This window comes from Falco biarmicus, chromosome W (genome assembly GCF_023638135.1).
Source record: "Falco biarmicus isolate bFalBia1 chromosome W, bFalBia1.pri, whole genome shotgun sequence".
In the NCBI taxonomy this organism is placed as follows: Eukaryota; Metazoa; Chordata; class Aves; order Falconiformes; family Falconidae; genus Falco; species Falco biarmicus.
The window spans coordinates 7,150,158-7,176,143 of NC_079310.1; positions in this window are offsets into that span (position 1 = coordinate 7,150,158).

Sequence of the window (25,986 nt, forward strand, 5' to 3'; positions counted from 1 at the left end):
CCAACCCCAGAAGGTAACTCTTACTACACAATTAACTGATCTGCATGATGCTCAAAGGCTTTTAGGAGACCTACAGTGGGTTCATAACATAGTTGGCCTCACTAATGATGATTTGCAACCGTTCTGGTCCTGGTTGCATGGCACCGAAGCCAACAGTCCTCGAACTTGTTCTCCAGAACAGCGGGCTGCCCTAGAAGTTGCGTCCCGCAAGATTCAGATGGGCTGGTGTGGTCACCGAATGGCGAATCATCCGTTATCTTTTTTGGTTTGTAATGTTGCCACTTCACCTTTTGCCCTTATTTTGCAATGGCAAAAGAAAAAGGGGGAAAATACGGCAATCATTTTAGAGTGGTTGTTTTTGCCATTGCAACCCAGACATCGTATTTTAAGTCACCCTGAAGCAGTAGAGGCCTTGGTGAGAAAAGGAAGAGACAGGATTGTTGAAATTGATGGGACTGAACCAGCAGATATCAGTATTTGAGTCCGTGATGATGATTATGAGTGGCTCCTGAGACATTCAACAGCCATACAGGAAGCCTTGATGGGTTATACAGGTGTTGTACACAACAACCGGCCAAAAGGACCTCTCTGGAAGATGTTAGAACATTATCAGTGGATTGCAAGACCGTTATGCTCAAAAAGACCAGTTGAAGGGCCAATGGTGTTCACAGATGCAGGATGAAAGATGAAGAGGGCTGAGTGTGTTTGGCAATCTGATAATCAGTGGCAGAAACATGTGATCACCAGTGAACCAGGGGACAACCTTCAAACTTTAGAACTGAAAGCAGTGTGTTGGGCTTTGGGAAGCTGGAACGACACACCTGTAAACATAGTATCAGACTCATTGTACATAGTTGGTGTAGTACAGCACATTGAAGATGCCTTGTTGAGAGAGACAAAGAACCAACATCTTGGTGAAATGTTTATACAACTGCGTAGTACTCTTCGACAGAGAAAACATGAATTTTGTATTATGCATATTAGAAGGCATCAGTGGACCATTGGGTTGGGAGAAGGTAATGCTAGAGCTGATGAAGCAGTCAGCTGTCTGGCAATAACTTCGCCAACAAATAAGTTTGAAGAAGCTTGTAACAGCCACGAGATGTTTCATCAGAATGCAAAGTCTTTACATCGACAGTATCAAATACCCGTAGCAGATGCAAAGGGTATTGTCCACTCCTGTCCTCAATGTAGTCATCAAGGACCTGGTTTAGGGGTGGGCACTAACCCAAAAGGTCTGAAGGCACTTCAGGTTTGGCAAATGGATGTAACACATGTACCTGACTTTGGGAAGCTTAAGTATGTGCATGTCACAATTGACACCTATTCTCATTTTATATGGGCCACTGCACAAACCGGTGAAAAGGCATTACATGAGGAGAGACACTTAATGTCTTGTTTTGCTGTCATGGGAGTACCTGTAGAAATACAGACAGACAATGGTCCGGCTTATAATAGTCAACGAGTTGCTAGGTTTATGACAACTTGGGGAATTAAACACGTTAAAGGGATTCCTCACTCCCCAACGGGGCAAGCACTTGCTGAAAGGGCAAACCGTACCCTGAAGGATTATCTTCAGAGACAGAAAGTATCGCAGGACATAGACGTAACTAAACGGTTGACTAAGGTGTTGTTTACCTTAAACTATCTCTCCCTTAGGGAGGGTAGAGAGGGACCACCTGTTGTTATACATCACCAAACAGCGCGAGGGAACCAAACAACTACAGTTCATGGTTTGAATGTTTTGTATAAAAATATGGCTTCAGGCGTATGGGAAGGACCTAATCCGGTGTTATTTATCGGTAGAGGTTATTTTTGTATCTCCACAGACAAAGGACCTATATGGGTCCCTAGCAAGTTTGTGCGACCTGTATGTCAAGATCAGAAGACGGAAGAGAAGACTCAGAGCGAGCAGACAGAGTAAACTGTCTATGTTGTAAGGGACGTAACCCACGGGTATTGTGCCAATGTATGCTATGTGGGGTACAATGGTTCTGTAAGCCAAAGCTTAAATGTAAATGGTGTAAAGAGTGTATGTGTTTGATTAGTAACCAGGCATGAAGCAAGAGAAAACATATGGCTAGTGTAATACCATGCTGATTGGAGACAGCATACATCATCAGAATCTGTGAAAGCACAGATTTGTGGGGTGGAATGGAAAAAAAAATAATTGTGGAAATTGTAGGAGTAAACATGTTTGAGTGGTGGACTTGGTTTATGGTCTTGATGAATTTTTTACCCATTGGCCAAAGTATTTTTGACATCTTGCCTGGGACAAACATATGGGTGACATGGGCAAATATCACAGGAATAACAGACTTTTGTTTAAGTCTGCAACAGGCAGACAACCCCTTTAGAACTTGTTTAATTGGTATTCCTCTGCAAGAGAATGAAACAAATGTTGATGGTTTTTGGAATGTTAAAGCAGTGCATCTGACTTCCAATCAGAATGGTACATGTATGAGTCCAAATGGGCAGCATTAAATGCTAAGAATATACGAAGGTTTAGCGTGCTGGGGAGAGAAACAATTTAATCTTACGTCACAGATTTTAAGTTCTTTATTGCTTGATGTAGGTAGTGTTAGGCATGCTACGTTACAAAATAGAGCTGCAATAGATTTTTTGTTACTAGCACATGGACACGGTTCTGAGGATTTTGAAGGGATGTGTTGTATGAACCTTTCCGATCGTTCCATATTGATGCACAAGAAGTTGTCACAACTGCAGGGAAACATGAAACATATTCTTGCTGATGATAATCCCTTCGATGAATGGTTGAGAGGATTGGGGATAACAGGTTGGTTAAAGACGTTATTGATGGAAGGAATACAATTTGTTATAATCATTGTTGTAATGTTTTTAGGTTTTAGCTGTTTATTTTCTTGTGTGAAGAAAGGTTTAACATCTATTGTGAAACAGAAATGGATTGTCCAAAAAGAAAAAGAGGGATATGTAGAGGGATTTTTAAAGGACCGAGGACATATGTTACCATTGTCCGGGTTGGACAACCCAGGCCTGTTAGTTGAAGCTGCAGAGCAACTTTAAATTGTCCTGGGAACAAGCAGTGTGAGAAAGAAAACAAGCTATGCACAAACAAGAAGCCAGGTGCAGAGCAAGTCCAGGCAACTTCGAAATCAACACACTCTCATCAGCACTCTCTGATCAGGCGCCTGCAGCATGCCCACCAATCAGTGACACGGATGCCCGCGTAACCAGAAACTTTTATCCAATCACCTGTGTGTAGAGTCATGTGAGCGGTCGGTTTAAGTTATAAATATGACCTGTCTGTTTAATAAAGTGAGTACAGCATATAGCCATATTGGTGTGATTGTCGTGACTTGGCCGACTCTCCATGGGGGACCCTCTTCGCCTGTCTGGCCCAATGAACACAATTATTTATACAAAGAGATTTATATAACTTAAAGAGAAGAAAGGCTCATTTTGGGATAGCCTGGGGGATGGGAGATCTGAATCCAAGTCCTTGCTTTGAATCAAGCCAAAAGGGAATTTGAAATCTAATCTCTGTCTTCAGGTAAGGTCTTGCTCTCAGGACCATTGAGTTAAGTCTGGTTTTGCATGCAACAAAGCATAGGGAAAGACCTTCCTCCTTGAAATACCTAGCTGCCTGCTTCCAAAAGAGGAGCTGTAGCTGAGAAGCCCAGCTGGATGTAGCTGGGAGTCATGCACCTGAATACCTTAGGTGTTGTTTTCCCTAGCATTTCACACCAGAAAAGTGTCTGTCTCAGATGCCAAACGGTTCCCATAGCGCATGGAGGAAGTGAGAAGGCCTGCTTTGAGAACAAAGATACCAAAGTGAGCATAAACTTCAGTGTTACATCTTTGTTGTCACTCCCCTTGTTTCCCTGATTCCATAAATTGATCACAGGGACTCCAGGAAATTATAACTGAGTCTTTGGACACTGCCATTAGGTTTAATACCTGATGTGAACTTGAATACTTCAGGTGAATCAGTGCACATTGGCTGCATCCGTACTGCCCAGGGTTTCAGGTTTCTTTCAGGTGTGGCAGTTAGGTCTGCCCTGAGTATAGTGATGGGATGCCAGTGTACACTGGCTATTCTACCACTTGGGTGTCTTTTTCCAAGGGAGTCAGGGAGTATGGGCAAAAGTACTAGCCCTCTGCACACTGACATACAGGTGCATGTGTCTAATGCAAAATCAGTCTTACAACCATGTGGCAGTAAGGGACACCAGTCTGATGTGATCACACTGTTCACAGATACCCTGATGTGACATTTTAAAAGACAAATGTCCTCTAGAGTCTTCACTGTGATTTGTGAGTATTCAAGGAGAAAAAATGTTGCTGATGATATTCTGACTTGTTCTAAAGAAAGCTGCCATTTTCAGTCCAGAAAGAAGGGAAATTCCCACTGAAATCATGTTATGAACTGAATGAGGACTAAGCAGTGATTTAAAAAAAATATATTGTTGTAACTCCATCCCGTTAGAAGTCTCTGCACCAGCAAAAATATGAGGGGGGGGCAGACCAATATCTCCTTCTACCAGATGAGTATGTGACCCTCAAGATGTCACACAACACAGTGCCTTTATCTGTCTGACCCAGAAATGTTACTTCAGTGTATAATTGTACATCAGAGTGAGGGGGCCAGTGGTCTGTTTGGGCATGCAGGTTCATCTGATGCAGAAAATACAGCATTCTGTGTTAATGGCTCCTGTGAGAAGTAAAATCCATTGCAATAGGCTTCAATTCACAGCAGTCTGCTTAAGTGAACAGACTCCTTCACCAAGGTGTCGCAGATGGAGTGACGCACTTGTAAGAGAGAAGTAGCAATATGTTTATGGGTATGAAACAGCCATTTAACAAAGTTTGATAGGAAATGCGACAGTGGTTTAACAACATCTGATGGCAAGGTACACTTGATTATTTACTGCACATAGGACAGGGTCAGACAAAACTGTCAGGGAGACCCTCCCGTTGAGTCATGAGGTTCAGAAAGGACCCCCTTGCATTCTAGACTCCTTCTCAGAGGGGAGTTTAGGTGTGGCTAGATACAGACTTAGTCTCAGACTTGGTCAATGGTTTATATCTAAAGGATTATATGTGTACAATCAGTCCTTCATACCGCTTAGCTAAGATTTTCAAAGTTTAGCATGCTACTAATCACTTACTGAGAATCTGTTGTGGCAAGGAATATCTGAACCTCAAGGAGTAACCATGAGAGGCGTCCCTACTCAAGGGGAGATCCTGGCGTGCAGCCCGCTGCCATGCAGGAGAGCTCAATGGGCCCTTGGCTGTCCAGTATTTATGGAGCAAGATAATTGACTCATAGTCATATTTGCATACTGACTACAGAAGTTAGTTTTTATAAACTTGGCTTGAGTCAGACCTTGACCAGCACTGTGGTTAGGTGGGTGCATTGTTCAAATTAGCCCTTGGCTATCATGTGGTTATCTGTGTCCCCCGAATTTACTTTGAGTCTTGAGTTGGATACAGCCATCATGACTGCTACTGGTGGTTATCACTTGAGCACTGTCATGGAAACAAAGGTCGGGGGGGGGGGGGCACACCTCTACACAAGGTTAGAGAATGCCAGTGAGGGGAGTTGTACCTGGTTTTTTTTTAAAAAACAAGGAGGAAAACCAGCCTTGAAGCACAGGTGCTATAGAAGGTGCTGAAATAAAGCAGGTGGCTTGGAAATGTGGTATGAAACATTGTCTGTTGATTAGTTTTTACAGCATTGGCTTGACCCGCCAATGTTCTTTGAAGGAGTCCATTTTCAGAGGAGCTGACCCTTCACTTACCCAGTTTGAAGTGTTAAAGCTGTGACTTTTGCCTTCCACTTGAATGAAAGTGTTAAGGTTAGCCTTGGAAAAGGTTTGGAAATTAGCACAGGAATATCTGGTGAATTGAGTCATTTATGAAGAGGAAATAAATATCTACCTGCTATCCACTTCAGCATGAAGGCTGAACCTTCTGGTTACGTGCTACAAAATTTGAAATATACCACCCATCTAGCTTGGAGAGTGTCACTCTTTCTTTGTTATTTTTGAAGAATGAAGATCTCCTGTGTGGTTATTTTTGTTAATTGGAGGGGGTTTTCCTCTTTCCCTGGCTGCCTGCACCTCTGAAAGCTGCTTCCTCTTGTGGCCTAGTGAGATTTATAGCATAGGATATGAATTATAATATGCTTGACTCTGCATAAAAGGGAAGCAAGCCAAGGATTTATGAACTGGAAATAGGGCCAGTTCATAAGTTTGATTTGTGTCTGATTATTTTAATTGTTGCACGGTACCCACTTTCACCTCCTTAGAGACAAGTGATAATTTAAAATGACTAACTAAACATTTGCATATCCTTTTTTTGGAAAAAATAAAAAGGATCATTCTCTTGAGTAATGATTCTCCTCTATAGGATGTTAGTACTAAAATAGTTCTACATTTTTCCACAGTGACATGTTTTGTCTCTGCTAATACTTTTCATTAACCCATTTCACAGAGCAATATAAGAAATTCTGAGGAATTCCCACTCTGTATCTTCCTCATTCTTATTCCTGGAGGGTTCTGGCTGCTGGGTTGTGAGTACAGCAAAATCAAGGGAGCCATTCTCTCTTCCCTTTCATCTGGCAGCTGCTATAGGACTGAACATATGTGGGGCCTCCACCTCAAAATCAAGCATGAGTGGTGCGAAGTATCCAGCTCTGAATTATGCCCTTCCCCTCCCATTGACCTGATTAGAGGACATCTTATTAGGTTTCTTCTCTTCTGTGAATCTCATGTCTACATTTGATTGCCTTCATCTGTTGAACAGCCTGTGTGCCCAGCTCAGACTGCATCTTGCTTCAGGTAGCAGGTAGCCCCTACCCTCTTGCTGATTGCAAACAATTTCAGATTATACTGCCAACAGACTTGAGGGCAACATTGGGCTTTTTCAGCTCTTTTCCCTTTTATTCTGTGACATGTTCCTATCCCTTTTCTCCCTTTATATTTTGGCTTTGGCCCAATACCTATTGACATCATGGTGAGAACTCAGTGCACAAGGTCAGCCCTCTCCTCTCTTGCACAGCTAAGGGCAGTTGCACTGTCCTTGCTGTCCTTTTCCACATACTCTCCAGGGCCTGCTGATCCCTTTCTGTACTCAGAGATTCATTGTCTTTGTACTAATGCACATAATACCTTAGACATCTCAGAGGGAGGTAGGGATTGGAGATCCACACAGCAGCAAAGACACAAGAGTTGTTGATGAGTTAGAAACCACACAAGCACCTGAGAACAGTCACATAGGAATTAAGGCTTCCCCCCAAAAAAAGGTGACAGGATCAATAGCCAAACTGAAGTGCATCTACACCAATGCCTGCAGCATGGGCAAAAAACAGGAGGAGCTGGAAGCTGTTGTGCAGTAGGAAAACTATGATATAGTGGCCATCACAGAAACCTAGTGGGATGACACACAACTGCAGTGCTGCAGTGGATAGCTACAAACTCTTCAGAAGGGATGGGCAAGGAAGGAGAGGCAGTGGGGTAGCCCTGTATGTGAGGGAGTGTTTTCACTGCCTAGAGCTTGATGATGGTGATGAAAGGGTCAAGTGTTTATGAGTAAGAATCAGGGGAAAGGCCAACAAGGCAGATATCATGGTGGGAGTTTGTTACAGACCACAAAACCAGGATGAAGACAGATGAAAGATTCTATAAGCAGCTGGGAGAAGTCTCACGATCGCTGGCCCTTGTTCTCATGGGGGACTTCAACTTACCAGATGACTTCTGGAAATACAACACAGCAGAGAGGAAACAGCTGTAGGAGACCATATTGTGAGCCGAGTGTCTCAAAGCTTGTTTGCATCCCTGCTGAGCTTGGTGCAAAGCTACCTGGCAGGAACTCGGCTGTTGTGGACCAGACAAGGAGCAAACAGCCACCTGAAAACAGACATTGGCCAGGGTCAAGAAACAGCTATGTTGTTTTGGGAGACATGTCCAGACACAACTGACCACCTCAGCCTGCTGAGGCATGCACAGTCCATGACAAAGGACCATGCAGCCATCGCGTGTGCCCCTTGGAACCAGCATCCGAGATGGGGAGCATGCGCGGACGTGCAGTATGTGCTGTTGTCAGGGAAATGGGCTTCCCAAGTACCTGATAAAAGACTGCACCATTGAACAGTGCGCGTGATCCAGAGACCCCCACCACTGATGGACAAGGAAATTATGGACCAATGGGACGCTGCTGGATCCATGGTGGTGACTGTCTCCTCCAACTCCATCCCAACTGCTTGCTAGGTTTCCTTCTTTTCTATCCTTTATTCCTTTTCCTAACACTCTTTTCTTATCAACACTGCTCAAATAAACTTTCCTCATAGGTGGCATTTGACCTCGTTTGTGTCTTCATCTCACTCCAGGTGTAACACCGAATCTCCCCAGCTCGGGTTGTCCCAGACTGGAACAACACTCTAGGAAGTTCCTGGCATGTGTGGAAAATAACTTCCTGATGCATCTGGTGAGGGAGCCAACTAAGGAAGGTGCTCCGCTGGACCTGTTGTTTGTGAACAGAGAAGGACTGGTGGGTGATGTGATAGTTGGAGGCCATCTTGAGCTCAGCTATTATGAAAGAATAGTTTTCAATTCTCGAAGAAGTAAGGGGGGGGTATGTCAGCAGAACTGCTTCCTTGGACTTCTGGAGGGCAGGCTTTGGCCTGTTTAGGGGCCTGGTTGACAGAGTCCCTAGGGAGGCAGTCCTGAAGGGCAAAGGAGTCCAGGAAGGCTGGACATTCTTCAAGAAGGAAATATTAAAGGTGCAGGAGCAGGCTGTCCCCGTGTACCAAAAGATGAGCTGGCAGGGAAGACCAGCCTGGCTGAACAGAGAGCTTTGGCTGGAACTCAGGGAAAAAAGGAGAGTTTACCACCTTTGGAAGAAGGGGCAGGCAACTCAGGAGGACTACAAGGATGTCATGAGGCCATGCAGGGAGAAAATTAGAAGGGCCAAAGCCCAGCTAGAACTTAACCTGGCTACTGCCATAAAAGACAATTAAAAATGTTTCTATAAATACATTAGCAACAAAAGGAGGATGAAGGATAATCTTCACCCTTTATTGCAAGCAGGGGGAAACATAGTAACAAAGGCTGAGGAAAAGGCTGAGGTACTAATGCCTTTGCGTCAGTTTTTAATAGTAAACCAAATTGTTCCAGCCCCCTGAGCTGGAAGGCAGGGACAGGGAGTAGAATGAAGCCTCCATAATCCAAGAGAAAACAGTTAGTGACCTGCTACACCACTCAGACACAAAAAAAGTCTCTGGGGCCGGATGGGATCCACCTGAGGGTACTGAGTGAGCTGGTGGAAGAGCTCACCAAGCCACTTTCCAGCATTTATCAGCAGTCCTGGATAACTGGGGTGGTCCTAGTAGACTGGAGGTTAGCCAGTGTGGTGTCCATCTACAAGAAGGACCAGAAGGAGGATCTGGTAAACTACAGGCCTGTCAGTCTGACCTTAGTGCTGGGGAAGGTCATGGAGCAGATCATCCTGAGTGCCATCATGCAGCACGTACAGGACAACTAGGTCATCAGCAAGGGTTTATGTAAGGCAGGTCCTTCTATGACAAGGTGACTGGCTTACTGGATGAGGGAAAGGCTGTGGATGTTGTTTACCTGAACTTTAGTAAAGCCTTTGACACTGTTTTCCCACAGCATTCTCCTGGAGAAGCTGGCTGCTCATGGCTCAGACAGGTGTACTCTATGCTGGGTAAAAAAACTGGCTGGATGGCTGGGCCCAAAGACTGGTGGTGAACAAAGTTAAATCCAGTTGGCGGATGGTCACAAGTGGTGTTCCCAGGGCTCAGCAATGGAACCAGATCTGTTTAATATCTTTATCAACGATCTGGATGAGAGGATCAAGTGCACCCTCAGTAAGTTTGAAAAAAAACCCATGTTGAGTGGGAGTGTTGATCTCCTTGAGGGTAGGAAGGATGTAATGAGGGACCTAGACAGTGTGGATCGATGGGGCCAAGGCCAACTGTATGAGATTCAAAAATGTTAAGTGCTGGATCCTACACTTGGGTCACAACATCCCCATGCAATGCTACAGACTTGGGGAAGAGTGGCTGGAAAGCTGCCTGACAAAAAAATGATCTGGGGGTGCTGGTCAACAGCCAGCTGAATATGAGCCAGCAGTGTGCTCAGTGGCCAAGAAGGCCAATAGCATCCTGGGCTTGTATCAGAAACAGTGTGGCCAGCAGGACTAGGGAAGTGATCGTCCCTCTGTACTCGGCACTGGTGAGGCTGCACCTCAAATACTGTGTTCAGGTTTGGGCCCCTCACTACAGGAAAGACATTGAGGTGCTGGAGCGTGTCCAAAGAAGGGCAATGAAGCTGGTGAAGGGTCTGGAGCACAAGTCCTATGAGGAGTGTCTGAGGGAACTGGGGTTGTTTAGTCTGGAGAAAAGGAGGCTCAGGGGAGACCTTATTGCTCTCTCTCTACAACTACCTGAAAGGAGGTTGTAGCAAGGTGAGTGTTGGTCTCTTTTCCCCAGTTGCAAGCAATAGGACAAGAGGAAACAGCCTCAAATTGTGCCAGGGGATGTTTAGATTGGATATTAGGAAAAATGTCTTCACTGAAAGTGTTGCCAAGCATTGGAACAGGCTGCCCATGGAAGTGGTTGAATCACCATCCCTGGAGGTATTTAAGACATAGATGTGGTGCTTAGGAACATGGTCTAGTGATGGACTTGGCAGTCCTGGGTTAATGGTTGGACTTTTATCTCAAAGGTCTTTTCCAACCTAAATTATTCTATGATTTTGTCCTGGTTTTGGCTGGGATGGAGTTAATTTTCTTCTTAGTAGCTAGTGCAGTGCTGTGGTTTGGCTATGATGTGAGGACAATGTTGATAGGACACTGATGTTTTTAGTTGTTGCTGGGTAATGTTTATACTAAGTCAAGGACTTTTTGGTTTCTCAGGCCTTGCTGGTGGGAGGGCTGGAGTGGCACAGGAAATTGGGAAGGGGACACAGCCAGGACAGCTGACCTGAACCAGCCAAAGAGGTATTCCGTACAATGGGATGTCATGCTTGGTATATAAACTGGGTGGGGAAGGCCAGGGCCAGCCGATCGTTGTTCAGGGACTGTCTAGGCATTGATCAGCAGGTGGTGAGCAATTGCATTGTGCATCATTTGTTTTCTTTCCTCCCTTCCCTTTGGATTTCATTCCTCTTCCCCTCTCCCTCCTTTTCATTATAACTGCTATTGTTATTATTGTTGTTGTTCTTTCATTTTTTATTTTATTTCAACTATTAAGTTGTTCTTATCTCAACCCTCAAGTTTTACATTCCTTTCCGATTCTCCTCCCCATCCCTCTGGGTGAGGGGGGAGTGAGCAAGCAGCTGCATGGTGCTTAATCGCCAGCCAGGGTTAAACCACGAAACTATGTTAGTACCACTATATCCGTCTTCTCAGTCTGTTTTGCAAGGCTAAGCTAGCCAGAAGGCTTTATTTCACTTTTGAGCTTCTGTATCTTAATGGTACTGTCTCTACCTGTTCCAGTGGAGAATCATTCATCTTGAAGATGGGTAGTTAGCATGCATGCAGGACAGTAAGATTACTAATCTTTTGCCCTACTGGAAATCCCTGTTCTAGTACAACCCCAAACTGGCCAACTAATACACAGGTTTACATTTTGGTGAATGCAATTAACTAGTGCATCTATGTTTTTCACTTGACACAAGTTTCAACAGATGGCCTCAAAATTAGATATGCAGGTGCCAAACTGTACATTCTGTAGCGGTTTATTTCATCGCATATCTATTGTGATATATCCACTCAATGCCATGCTCTTTGGCATAAGTGTCTATGAGATTGTTTTGGAAGTTAGTTCCACTGTCTGATTCAATTCTTTCTGGGGTGCTATGTGTGGTGAAATTTTATTAAATTGATTACTACTTATGAAAAAGTCTTTGTCTTTAATTAGGGATTGCTTAACTTGGACAGGGAGCTCAGGGAGGTGGCATTTGTCCTGAGCCCCCTGAACAAGCAGTATGTGAGCAGGGCCATCCAGACAATCGATATTGTGTGCAGCTGTGTCATGAGGGTAACTCCACCATGCTCGGGCATCTGGCCAACGTCCCTGGCATGTGTGAATCTTACGAATCATGAGATAGTGCACGCCTGCACTTAGCCTAAACTTAAAAGTTTGCATACGCTAGGTGTGTAAACTATTTTTGTCTTTCACTGAGTATAAAGGCAGGCAAGCTCTGGGACTGATCCAGAAGTCCCACCTACGGGTGGACGCACCACATAGGAAATTTCCCAGTTACTGAGAGACTCCTGGTGCTGGCTGCAACAGGGCTTCCCAGCCAAAGTGGATGATGTTAAGGTGGTAATTGGTGATGTATCTTTTTCTTAGTCTCTGTAATGCTTTGCAGTAATAATTTGATGGTTTGCTCCTATTGCTCTTTTATCATATTGTGCATAATAACTAGTACTGTTTCCTTTTATCATATTGCATGCTGTTTTCCTTTATTATATTGTAATATAATAAACTGCATTTATTCTTGCATTTGACTTGGAATTAATTTTTTCTTGGTATCCAGTCAATCAGCAAAACACCATATTGACAGAAGACTTGTCTTTCAAGGTCCAGGATTGTATTTTGGGGTGTAGCATGAGGCACAGGGTATGTTTCCCAATATTCAGTGGTTGCTTACAGTACTGGAAGCACATGGTACTTGTGTTGGCAGGTCTGTGGGAGTGTGATATAGTCAATCTGCTGAGACGCATGTCATGTGAAAGAGGGGAGGGAGATTTTGCCAACCCCTAGTGTTTACTCTGTCTATCAGCCCCCCAGGAAAGCCAAGACCCTTGGTCTTTACCAGTCTGTCAGCATCCCATTATAGGGACCCTTCACTGAACAGTCCTGCTGGATCAGAGGGCAATTCAACCAACTTGCTCAGGGAAGCATGCCAACACCATAAGAGGGGCCCCTCAGCGGGTCTTCTCACTTTGTTTATGTTACCTGCTTCTGGCAACTGTTAGCACTTACAATAAACTAACACTAACAGCTTACAGAATAACACTCTTTAATAATATAAAATTGTGACAAGTTAAGATTCGTGATTGCCAGTGATAGGGACTGTCTGCAAAAACAAGCTTGAAATGATACACAACCAAATTACAATCACTAATAACAGCTAGCATGAGTTAGTTATTTAGCAAGCATAAGACAAAGTTTGTACCCAATAGTCGTCCCATAGGGAGAGAAGACAGGTTCAGTCCATTGACTGATCCCAGAAGTTACAATGGAGTCTTCCTTAACTTCTCCCCTCATCTGTCCACTTTTTATACTTCATAGTACATTGCATATTCATTCATCATACACAGGATTAGTTATAAGCCTCTTGCTTCTAATGCAAATTAGTACGCATCATCAGATAGCACTACTGAAGATCTCAACTAACTATGCATGTTCCTCAAGCGGGGTTTTGCCCTCTTTCAGGGGTGCTGTTTGAATTGGAGGTCGCGATCTCCCACTACCACAATTACCTTTGTCCTATTTTCAACTAATTTTCTGTTGATGTGAATGGATTCCAACACCTTATCAGATTGTCTCCTTCTGTGGCCAAAACTTTCCTTATTTGAAGGCTTCTTTCTGCATAACTTAGATAATGGTGTTCTTATCACTATCTGTTCGTTGTTTCTCATCCTTCCCAAGGCTACCTCCCTTAATTAGAAGTCTCTTCATTCATAACAACTTTAGAGAGTGAGTCAGCTTGACCTAGCTTTAACACTAAATCAGCGTGTGGCAATCCAGGAGTTAAGAAAACAATTCCCCCCCTTTGGACTTGTTTCAGTCCAGTATTAGTCCATTTCTATCACATTAAAGTGGAGCTTGAGTGACTCTAGTCATATATATTGTTGTTACTAACTAGTATCACATGCCCAGTGAGGTGTAGTAGTATCTTGGGGGCAGGTAACTTTGAGATGGAGGTGTGCGTTAGTATTGCAATGAGATTATTTCATCTGAGGCAATTAATTTTGCTACAATGGTTGGCTCAGCAGTGGACATCTCATAGATTCTTCATGTGACAACTGGTATGCAGCTTATCAGCTGTGTGGTGCTATCAAGTTCCCATTCCTGCAGGGAGCATGACAGAGCATGGCCGTGATGTCTCCATTCCGCTCCACCCTCCATTACTCCTGTGCTGAGATGGCAGGGTGTGTTGCTTAGGGAACTGTGGTGATGTAAATTCCATGCATGCCAACCATTCTGAAGGCAATAGCTGTATTTTACCTTAAAAAAGCTTTCTGTAATACTGTCCTTCTATTAGGGCCCAGTTTTCTCTAATTCTTCCCCCCCAAGTAATTTTTGCACACCTCCCCATATTTATATTTTAGCCATTGTTGTCCATGCTAAAGAGGCTTTAACCACTTGGCTTGATTAATTGCAGCGCATGTTTCACATTCATGGATTACCTGTGCAACAGTGTCCATGGTCAAGTCTATCCCTCAATTTTGGGCCCATCTATATGTTGCATCTCTTCCTTGATGGCCTGAAGTATCATGGGCCAACTGAGCTATAAATAATTCACCTTTATGTTGCCAATCAAAATCTACCTCAGCCACTTCAATCTTGGCTGCTTGATCTACCTGCTGGTTGTTTAAATGTTCCTCAGTTGCCTGACACTTTGTTACATGAGCATCTACATGACATACCTTTACAACCAGGTTCTCCAACTGAGCAGCAATATCTTGCCATAATGCAGCAGCCCAGATGTGTTTACCTCTGTGTTGCCAATTACTTTGCTTCCATTGCTGTAACAACCCCCACAAGGCATTTGCTACCATCCATGAGTCAGTACAGAGGTAAATTATTGGCCACTTTTCTCATTTAGCAACATCTAAGGCCAGCTGGATAGCTTTCACTTCTGCAAACTGGCTAGATTCACCTTCTCCTTCAGCAGTTTCTGTGACTTGTCATAGGGGACTCCATACAGCCACCTTCCACCTCTGATGCTTTCCTACAATACGACAGGACCCATCAGTAAACAAGGCATATTGCTTCTCATGTTCTTGCAGTTCATTATACAAAGGGGCTTCTTCAGCACATGTCACCTCTTCCTCTGTTGACATCCCAAAATCTTCACCTTCTGGCCAATCGATAATAATTTCCAAACTTCCTGGATGATTGGGATTTCCTATCTGAGCTCATTGTGTAATCAGTGCAATCCACTTACTCCACATAGCATCAGTTGCGTGATGTGAAGAAGAAACCCTCCCTTTAAACATCCAGCCCAGCACTGGTAACCAGGGTGCCAGGAGCTGCGCTTCAGTACCAATCACTTCCAAAGCAGCTCGAACCCCTTCATAAGCTGCCAATATCTCTTCTTTTTTCAGTTGGAGTATAGCGGGCCTCAGATCCTTTATATCCCTGACTCAAAAAGCCCAAGGGTCGACCTCGAGTCTCCCCTGGAGCTTTCTGCCAGAGGCTCCAGGTAGGGCCATTCTCCCCGGATGCAGTGTAGAGCACATTCTTTACATATTGCCCAGTCCGAACTGGCCCAAGACCTACTGCTTGAACTATCTCTCGTTTAATTTGTTCAAAGGCTTGTTGTTGATCAGGACCCCATTTGAAATCATTCTTTTTCCAGGTCACTTGATAAAGAGGGCTTACAATCATACTGTAGTTTGGAATGTGCATTCTCCAAAACCCGATGACACCTAAGAAAGCCTGAGTTTCTTTCTTATTAGTTGCTGGAGGCATAGCTGTTATTTTGTTGATCACACTCATTGGGAGATGACAACGTCCATCTTGCCATTTTATTCCCCAAAACTGGATCTCCTGTGCGGGTCCCTTGACTTTACTTTGTTTTATGGCAAAACCAGCTTGCAGAAGGATTTGGATGATTTTCTCCCCTTTCTTGAAAATTTCTTCTGCTGTATTGCCCCATATGATGATGTCATCAATAGATTGCAGGTGTTCTGGAACTCCATCTTGTTCCAGTGCAGCCTGGATCAGTCCATGGCAGATGGTAGGGCTGTGTTTCCACTCCTGGGGAAGTCGATTCCAGGTGTATTGGATGCTCCTCCAAGTGAAGGCAAACTGTGGCCTGCACTCCACAGCCAAAGGGACTGAGAAAAATGCATTTGCAATATCAATAGTGGCATACCACTTGGCTGCTTTTGATTCCAGTTCATATTGAAGTTCTAGCATGTCTGGTACTATAGAGTATAGAGACAGTGGTTTGTTTGACTGATAATGTGCAGATGTGACCTTGCGTTGACGATGTGCAGATGTGATCCTGCAGCAAAGAAGTAAATAACTTTGAGGGAATATGAGAAGAAAACTGGATGAAACAGAGACAAAAGAGGAATGTGATCTCACCTCTAGAAGATAAGGAAACAGTGTGAACAGCAGAGAGCAGCCTATAGTGAACAGCAGCTGGGTGCGTGGACAGTAGAGTTTGACCAATAATAAAGCTTTTAGCAGCACATGTGCAGAGTATAAACTTATAAAAGCTGTAACTAACTAACAATAAAGGTCTGTTTCACCATCTTTGCAAAGTCCATGCCTCAATCACCACAAATGGTGACCCTGATGTGGTGGTCAATAAGCCACGGACCATAGAGCAGTTGGTGGCAACACCCAGCTGAACTCAAGAAAGCAGCAGTACAGAGAGCTGTTCGGTCTGGACCTCATCACCTCTACAGATGACCAGCTGGGGACGTTATGGGTTTGCATATGTCAAGTGAAGAAAAATCAATATGTGACATAATGATGAAAATACTGGAGATTAAAGGGGTGAGGTATGACGAAGCAGCTGTGAAACTTTTGCTTGTCTGTCTGCGCAAGCAGGGACATGCTGCGGATACCACAATAGCATTTCACACCCAGCTTTGGGAAGAAGCAGGAAAGATACTATTTGATGCAGCATCAAAGGGAGATTCTACGACAACTTCTTTGACAATGTGGGGCTTAAGTAGGAGGCTCACGGAGCCCCGAACCAGTGGCATAGTCTGACTGAACCAGGATCCGTGGAAACTTTGTGCACGCATCACCTACAATACAGGTGAGCAGTCGGGAACAATGGGAGGGAAGTTATCCCAAAATCAACAGTGAAGCCTAGACGTATTGCAATGGCTGCTTGCAGCTCAGCAACGAGCTGTGACAGGCCCACAGCTAGTGACTCTGTTAGAATGGATCCGTGACAAAGTGCTGGACTTTCCACCTGATGGCACTTTGCAAATTCCTGCCTGGCAAGCAGTCAGCAGATGATTGTATGATGCTGCCGCAGAGGGGGACTCCGTGTCGGGAATGCATTTAGCATCTTGGTGGCAAATTCTGGCTACTCTCCGCCAAGTGTCGACTAATTCTACTGACAGTGCTAAACCAGGGGAGGCTGTAAATTCCACTGAAAGCACGACTCTTCTCAACACACTGTCAATGATGGCAACGCCATCCACACCTCTTCTGCCCCCAAAGCTCCTGTTGCTCCTGTGTGCAGAGTATAAACTTATAAAAGCTGTAACTAGCTAACAATAAAGGTCTTTGCTTCACCATCCTTGCAAAGTCCGTGCCTCAATCGCCACATGGCACAGCAGCACTCAATGGCAGTGTGACTTCATTCAGGCCACAATAGTCCACTGGTAGTCTCCATTCTCCATTAGACTTTCACACTGGCCATATGGGGCTATTAAAGGGTGAACGGGTTCTGCTGATCACTCCTTGGCTCTCTAGTTGTTGAATCAGCTCCTGGATGGGAATCAGGGAGTCTTGGTTGGTGTGTGTTGTGGTTTAACCCCGGCCGGCAATCAAGTACCACGCAGCCGCTCACTCACTCCACCTCACCTGGAGGGATGGAGAAGAGAATTGGAAAGGAATGTAAAACTCAAGGTTTGAGATAAGAACAATTTAATAGGTAAAGCAAAAGACACACATGCAAGCAAAGCAAAGCAAGGAATTCATTCACTACTTTCCATCGGCAGGCAGGCAGGTGTTCAGCCATCCCCAGGAAAGCAGGGCTCCATCACGCATAACGGTTATTCGGGAAGACAAATGCCATAATGCCAAATGTCGTCGTCCCCTTCCTTCTTCTTCCCCCAATTTATATACTCAGCATGACATCATATGGTATGGAATACCTCTTTGGCTAGCTTGGGTCACCTGTCCTGGCTGTGTCCCCTACCAATTTCCTGTGCCCCTCCAGCCCTCTCACTGGCAGGGCCCAAGGAACTGAAAAGTCCTTGATTTAGTATAAACATTACCCAGCAACAACTAAAAACATCAGTGTGTTATCAACACTGTTCTCACATCATAGCCAAAATACAGCACTGTACTAACTACTAAGAAGAAAATTAACTCTATCCCAACTGAAACCAGGACAGTGTGATATTGCCACTGGTGCACCATTGTAGTAGGAACTGGCACCTATTTTTCCTCAACTTTCAGTAACCCTACCACAAATGGATCTTCTGAAAGGCCAGGCAAAGCAGACAGCTGCTTAATTTCCTGTTTCCAGAGCAGCTATACCAAAAGCCCACTGATACCCTTTCAGATCCTTGAAATACCCTCCCCTAAGATTGTCTGTGCCAAGGATACATGGAGCCTCTGGGCCAGTCACAAAGGGATGTTTTTGCCACTCATTCCCAGTCAAGCTTATTTCAGCCTCCAATACATTTATCTGTTGGGATCCCCCTGTCACTCCAGAAACACTAATGGGTTCTGTCCCTTCATAGCTTGATGGCATTACACTGTGCACCTGTATCTACTAGAGCTTTATATTCCTGTGGGTCCTGTGTCCAAGGCCATCAGTTCCACACAGTCCAATAAACCTGGTTATCCCTGGCCTCCACCTGGCTGGAGGCAGGGTTCCCCTAATCCTGGTCATAGGATTCCCCACCAGGACAGCAAGTGGTGTGAAGCAGATGTAGCATGGAGTGGTTCTGCTCACTTATGTCTTGTCAGAATGGGTTAGAATTCCTTTTCACAGGATCAAGAGTAAAGTCAGCCTTATCACTCTGTCTGGAAAACTGTCTTCTGGACACTGGAGCAGCAACCTTCCTGGAAAACTCCTTATTTGTGATTGGTTTTTCTTGCAATTCACTCACCCATACCGCCAAGTTTGAGGTAGGTTTTCCATCCCACCTCCTCATGTCCTCTTCATGGTCCTGCAGGTAAAACCACAGGGTGCCCCGTGGTGCATATCTCCTATATTCTCCCTCCCAAACAGAAGGGTGTCTACGGTTGATAGCTGAGATGCAGGTCCATATAGGAGGAGAGTAGGATCTATCCTCATCGATTTCCTGGACCAGTTTCTCCACAGCCAAGATGAGGGAGGAAGAGAGATTGTCTTCGTTTTCCTGGAGTTGGTGAGCCACTTCATCCACCATTGGTGGTGAATTGTCTTTCCAACTCATTAGTGCCAATGAGTTGGCATATGCTGATGGTCCACTCTGTACCAATTTCCACTACATGGGTCATGTGCATGGAACTTCAGCGGGATCCATGGATGACTGTGGCTTGTCCTGGTCATAATAAATAAACTCTTTCACGGCTAATTCCCTCAAATACCAGATAACTTTCTCTATTGCAGTCCACTTGCCTGGGTAACATGTGATATCCTCCTTGTAGGGATATCTTTCCTTCACGCTTGACAGGAGTCGCTTCCAGAGGCTGAGGGCTCACGTTCCTTTTCCAATTGCATTGTCAATGCCTGCTTTAAAAAGTGATCCCAGCTGCTCTGCGTCCCTACCCTCCAATTCTATACTATTAGCCCCATTATCCCAGCATAGAAGCAATCAGGTGATAATGTGTTCACCTGATTGACGGGCATAATCTTTCCTCATATCCCACGGTTCATTCAGAGATGGGGATTGAGAGGTTACCTCTTGTTTTTCTTCTTCATCTTGTTCCTGTAATGGACCTGCTCTTTTATCCTCCTTTCCCAAATGAGCTGCTTTCCATTTATTTTTTCTTCTTCTGTATAGGGGCCACGGACACAGGTTGGCCTTCTGCATCACTCATTGCAGGGGCTGAGCTAGCTGCAGTGCCCACCACAGGGGCTGGAGTAGCTGTTGTTTCTGCCATGGAGGGTAGAGTAGTTAAAATAAATCTCCACCAGGTCCAGGAGATGAAAACCACATTCAGTATTCCTAGCAATAGGGTCAGGACCTGTGCTATGGTGCTTCCAGCAGACCAAAGATATTCAGAATTTCCAAAAACTCTAAATGTTTCAATAATTAGCCCTGGGGAGAGGAGGGAGGTGTGGACCCCACCCTTGGGCTGACTCTCCAGAAAAACATAGCCAAACCAGAAGTTGTTGGCATTCCCACTCAGGGACCACCAGACACACAGGGGCAAAAACAACACTGAGTACACAGACAAAATTAGTTTTACAACCAGCAAGTCCATCATATCATAAACCAGCACTATATAGTTCAACACTATGATAACTTTAGCACAGGTCCCAAGGAGAACAAACAGCACAACAGGGAACACATACGGTAAGTAAATTAAACAATGAAACCCTGAGACCACAGGCAGCAACATCAAAAGCAGAGAATTCAGCATTGTGGCCAATGACTACTAATTCAATACAAAGAATACTGACAACAATTTTGTTCTAACACAGTCTGGTTGGACCTGTTGTTATCTCAACCCTTCATGCCCCACATTGGACAGTAAAGAACTGTCATGGTTTAACCCTGGCTGGCGATTAAGCACCATGCAGCTGCTTGCTCACTCCCCCCTCACCCAGAGGGATGGGGAGGAGAATCGGAAAGGAATGTAAAACTTGAGGGTTGAGATAAGAACAACTTAATAGTTGAAATAAAATAAAAAATGAAAGAACAACAACAATAATAACAATAGCAGTTATAATGAAAAGGAGGGAGAGGGGAAGAGGAATGAAATCCAAAGGGAAGGGAGGAAAGAAAACAAATGATGCACAATGCAATTGCTCACCACCTGCTGATCAATGCCTAGACAGTCCCTGAACAACGATCGGCTGGCCCTGGCCTTCCCCACCCAGTTTATATACCAAGCATGACATCCCATTGTACGGAATACCTCTTTGGCTGGTTCAGGTCAGCTGTCCTGGCTGTGTCCCCTTCCCAATTTCCTGTGCCACTCCAGCCCTCCCACCAGCAAGGCCTGAGAAACCAAAAAAGTCCTTGACTTAGTATAAACATTACCCAGCAACAACTAAAAACATCAGTGTCCTATCAACATTGTCCTCACATCATAGCCAAACCACAGCACTGCACTAGCTACTAAGAAGAAAATTAACTCCATCCCAGCCAAAACCAGGACAGTATCCACCCCTTATTACATACCAATTACATCATGCTACCTTTTCCAATACATTATCACCTCTCCTGTCCTTTAATATAAATACACAGATATCATTCCCTTAGTCTATGGACCATCCCTCTAAAGTCCGTTGAGTTCATTTAGTCCATGATGTTGGGCTCCATTTTTTATAACAGTCTTTCTAGGCAGGGTAGATGGTACGAGGTTTTGAATTGTTGCATTTTGAAGCCAGTTCTGATTCTATTACAGCTGCACTGATCTGGTTTCACCAAAGTCATTCTTCATTGGTGTGGTAGTTGAAGAGGAGTCAGGTTCACATCTTCAAATCCAAAGTGGTAGAGATTGGTGCCACAAGATGCTCAGTATTAATAGTTGTATAGAAGTGACAATATATAATATTATGTAACAACTAACATCACGCAATTCAATTCATTGGCTGTTTTCACTCAAAATCAAATCCCCTTGAGGCACACACTGAACTTCCCCATCTTCCCCTGAACAAGCAATATGTGAGCAGGGCCATCCAGACAATCGATATTGTGTGCAGCTGTGTCATGAGGGTAACTCCACCATGCTCGGGCATCTGGCCAACGTCCCTGGCATGTGTGAATCTTACGAATCATGAGATAGTGCACGCCTGCACTTAGCCTAAACTTAAAAGTTTGCATACGCTAGGTGTGTAAACTATTTTTGTCTTTCACTGAGTATAAAGGCAGGCAAGCTCTGGGACTGATCCAGAAGTCTCACCTACGGGTGGACGCACCACATAGGAAATTTCCCAGTTACTGAGAGACTCCTGGTGCTGGCTGCAACAGGGCTTCCCAGCCAAAGTGGATGATGTTAAGGTGGTAATTGGTGATGTATCTTTTTCTTAGTCTCTGTAATGCTTTGCAGTAATAATTTGATGGTTTGCTCCTATTGCTCTTTTATCATATTGTGCATAATAACTAGTACTGTTTCCTTTTATCATATTGCATGCTGTTTTCCTTTATTATATTGTAATATAATAAACTGCATTTATTCTTGCATTTGACTTGGAATTAATTTTTTCTTGGTATCCAGTCAATCAGCAAAACATGCTTTAGTACTAAAAATCAAGTTCTTTACTGTAAAATATTGCATATTAACATTGATACAAAGTTGGGAAAATTTTACATTGTATTTACTGCCATACAGGTAGTGTTCATAATTAGCTCAGGACAGTGCAGTTAGATGGTAATAAACCATCCAGAAGTAACCTACTGACCAGTACAACAGGCTTTACTATCCTTAATCAACCTTCATGTTTAGTAATATTCCAACAATGCTTCCCCCATCCAGCTGCTCCCTCACTCCCTTGCAGTGGGATGGGGGAAGAGAACTGGAAGGGCAAAAGCAAGAAAAACTCATGGGTCAAGTTAATGATAGTTTTATAAGTTTAATAAAGGGGAAAAAAGCCAAGTAATGCAAAGGCAATCACTTACCTCCTCCCACAAGCAGACTCATGCCCAGCCAAGCTTCTGAGCAATGGCTACGTTGGAAAAACTCTCCCCATTCCACAGTTTTATTGTTATTGCTGAGCATGACATTATATTGTATGGAACATCTCTATTATATTGTATGGAACATCTCTTTGCTCAATTCAGATCATCTGTCCCAGCTGTGTCCCCTCCCAGACTCTTGCCCACACCTAGCCTATTGTCCTGGTTTCAGCTGGGATAGAGTTAATTTTCTTCTTGGTACTTAGTACAGCGCTGTGTTTTGGCTATGATATGAGAACAATGTTGATAGGACACTGATGTTTTTAGTTGTTGCTGGGTGATGTTTATACTAAATCAAGGACTTTTCAGTTCCTTGGGCCCTACCAGCGAAGAGGGCTGGAGGGGCACAGGGAATTGGGAGGGGACACAGCCAGGACAGGTGACCCAAGCTAGCCAAAGAGGTATTCCATACCATGGGATGTCATGCTGAGTATATAAACTGGGGGAAGAAGAAGTAAGTTGGGGGGGCATTTGGCATTATGGCATTTGTTTTCTCAAGTAACCGTTATGCGTGATAGAGCCCTGCTTTCCTGGGGATGGACGAACACCTGCCTGCCGATGGGAAGTAGTGAATTAATTCCTTGCTTTGCTTTGCTTGCGTGCGCAGCTTTTGCTTTACCTATTAAATTGTTCTTATCTAAACCCCTGAGAGCAGGTATATCTCAGAGCGTCTGTGGCCATGGTTATGTCTATGCTGCAGCAGGTATGCCTCTGAAGGGATTGTGACCCAAGGACAGGTTCATGTTGGAGAAGGTACACCTCGAAGCATCTGTGGCTGTGGATAGGTCCGTGCTGCAGTAGGTACACCTTGAAGCATCAGTGGCTGTGCATGAGGTCATGCTGGAGCACCTCAAAGTATGTAGTCATGGATAAGCCCATGACAGAGCAGGTATAGCCCTGAACATATTGTGGTTAGGGATAAGGCCATGATGGAGCTGATTTACTTCTGAAGGGACTGTGGCTGTGGGTAAGGCCACGCTGGAGCAGGTCTATGGTCATGACCCATGGATAAGGCCATGTTGGAACAGGTGCACCTCTGTTGCGACGGAGGGAAGACACAGTCACTCAATATGAGTGATCAGCAGACTTCGTTTATTGTCTCTTACAGTCACCTTTTATGCCTTCTTATAATTAGCTCATACATATTACAAAAGTTAAGCTCATTATTGGTTAGTTGCCTAAATACCAAGCCCACCCCTAGTTTCTCTTCTGTAGTTTTCTGTTCCCACCTGCAACATTCTTTTCCCACCAAAATCTTCCTGTTACTGTGTAACAAGGACAGCCAAAGACAGTGTATTTTGCATTACTTCAGATAAGCTGAGAGCGATGTGCATTTTTGTCCAGCCAGCTGGACTATGTCTATGTGACCCTTTTCAGCTAGCCAGTTATCCACAATTCCCCCATTTTTATTTTGGGCGACACAGGCTTGGTTGACCATTTTCAATAACAGCGTTTTAACACAGGAAAATACACAGCCAACTTATAAAATCTCAGTTCAGAAGTATAATTCCTGAAATACTTGAAAAATAAAGTTAGCTTGAAGCTTTAATTTCGATGCTCTTTCTGTTCCAGTGATATAAAAGTTTAAAAAATTCAAAGGTAATTTTAAAGTTCTGAACATGGACTAATGCAAGCTCAAAACCCAAAAAGAAACCAAACTGATGTTTGACTAGGAATATTTGCAAATATTTTAGTGGAAAATCCCTGACCATTAACAATTTTCTGTCCAAATAACAACTGCCCTTATGCAACCAACCAGTCCATACATTTTCTGAAGAATACCTCATTGATATCAAAGAATTAGCAAAGGGGAAAAATTAGTTCTAAGCTATATACATTCATAAGGGGATTTTTCAATAGTTACATACAGATTTACACACTAAGCCATAATGGCTTGTAGGTGATACACACAAGAAGAGTACGTTGCTTATCTCTCTGAATGTCTATGCTAAATTTGACAACTGTGCCACAAGCCAAGCCTACATGGGTGCTGTGTGTTATGCACGTTCCTTAACAAACAGAAGTATAATAGACAAATTCCCAATATCTAGTCCCCAAACTAATTATATTATTTTGTAGCCAGTTAAGGAAAATAACACAGATGTGCATATCTACATGTGCACACACCTTTTAGTTCAGAACCGATCTGTGATAAAAGGCCTTAGCCTTATGGCATCATCGAATCTTAACGAGTACAGTAATTAAAAATGCAGTCTTACTGTAAGTGTGATTTATGCTGACATTCCCTCTAATGCTACACGTGAGTATTTCTCACTCAACTGCCTCAAGGTAAAATAGTAGTATCTGTTAATATGTATTAAAAAATCATTAATTCTCTACAATAGCAGTTGACTTCCATAACACTATGTAAGCAAAAGAGGCTTAAGATGGGTTTTCTGAATACTAACAATTTATTTTAGACTGTCTAAACTCAGGTCTTGAAAGATTTCACTCTGCCAGACGTAGAAACACTGTTGCACTCCAGTTGTGATATCCCTTTTCCCAAGTTGTCACATGCACATCTCGCTCAAGCAACAGTATTGTTAAAGTTTCTCTCTGCTACGTAAAAGCATATTGCACTTGTAGATATAAAAGACAGCACCCTTACTTAGATTATTACCTTATTACCTCATAACTCTTAGTATACCTTGTATCTCTGATTTCATCACTTCAAAAATTCACCAGAAGCAGATAAAACCACAGCATCAGACTAAACTACACCTTAACTGCTGATTCAAATAAAGGCATTCTCTTCAGATATGCCTAATGCTTACAAATAATGTTGGCTGGTTTTGATCAAAAAACTATTATTACAATAATGATCAAAAAAAATAATCCAGTTTGCAAAATGCCTTTAAGACAGCCTCCTAGTCCCAACCAATTTCCACATTCAGAATACAGCATAAATACAGAATACAGCATAAATTATCTCCATCAAGGCAAAAAGGCTTCTCTTTAAGCACAGAGATGTTTGCTAGTTCAAGGCAGAAACCCATTTCTTGTAGGGGACATCTGAAGCACTTTTTTGTTTGTTTGTTTGTTTGTTTGTTTGTTTGTTTGTTTGTTTTTGGTGGGTTTGTAATCAAGTCCGTATTTTTCCTTGAGAAGCTTAAGCTGTTCCTCTTGTTTCAGGAGAGTTTCCAACTCTGATTTGTCGAATAGGTCCGTATTTCCCAAAGATATCATACATTTCCTCCGCTGTGA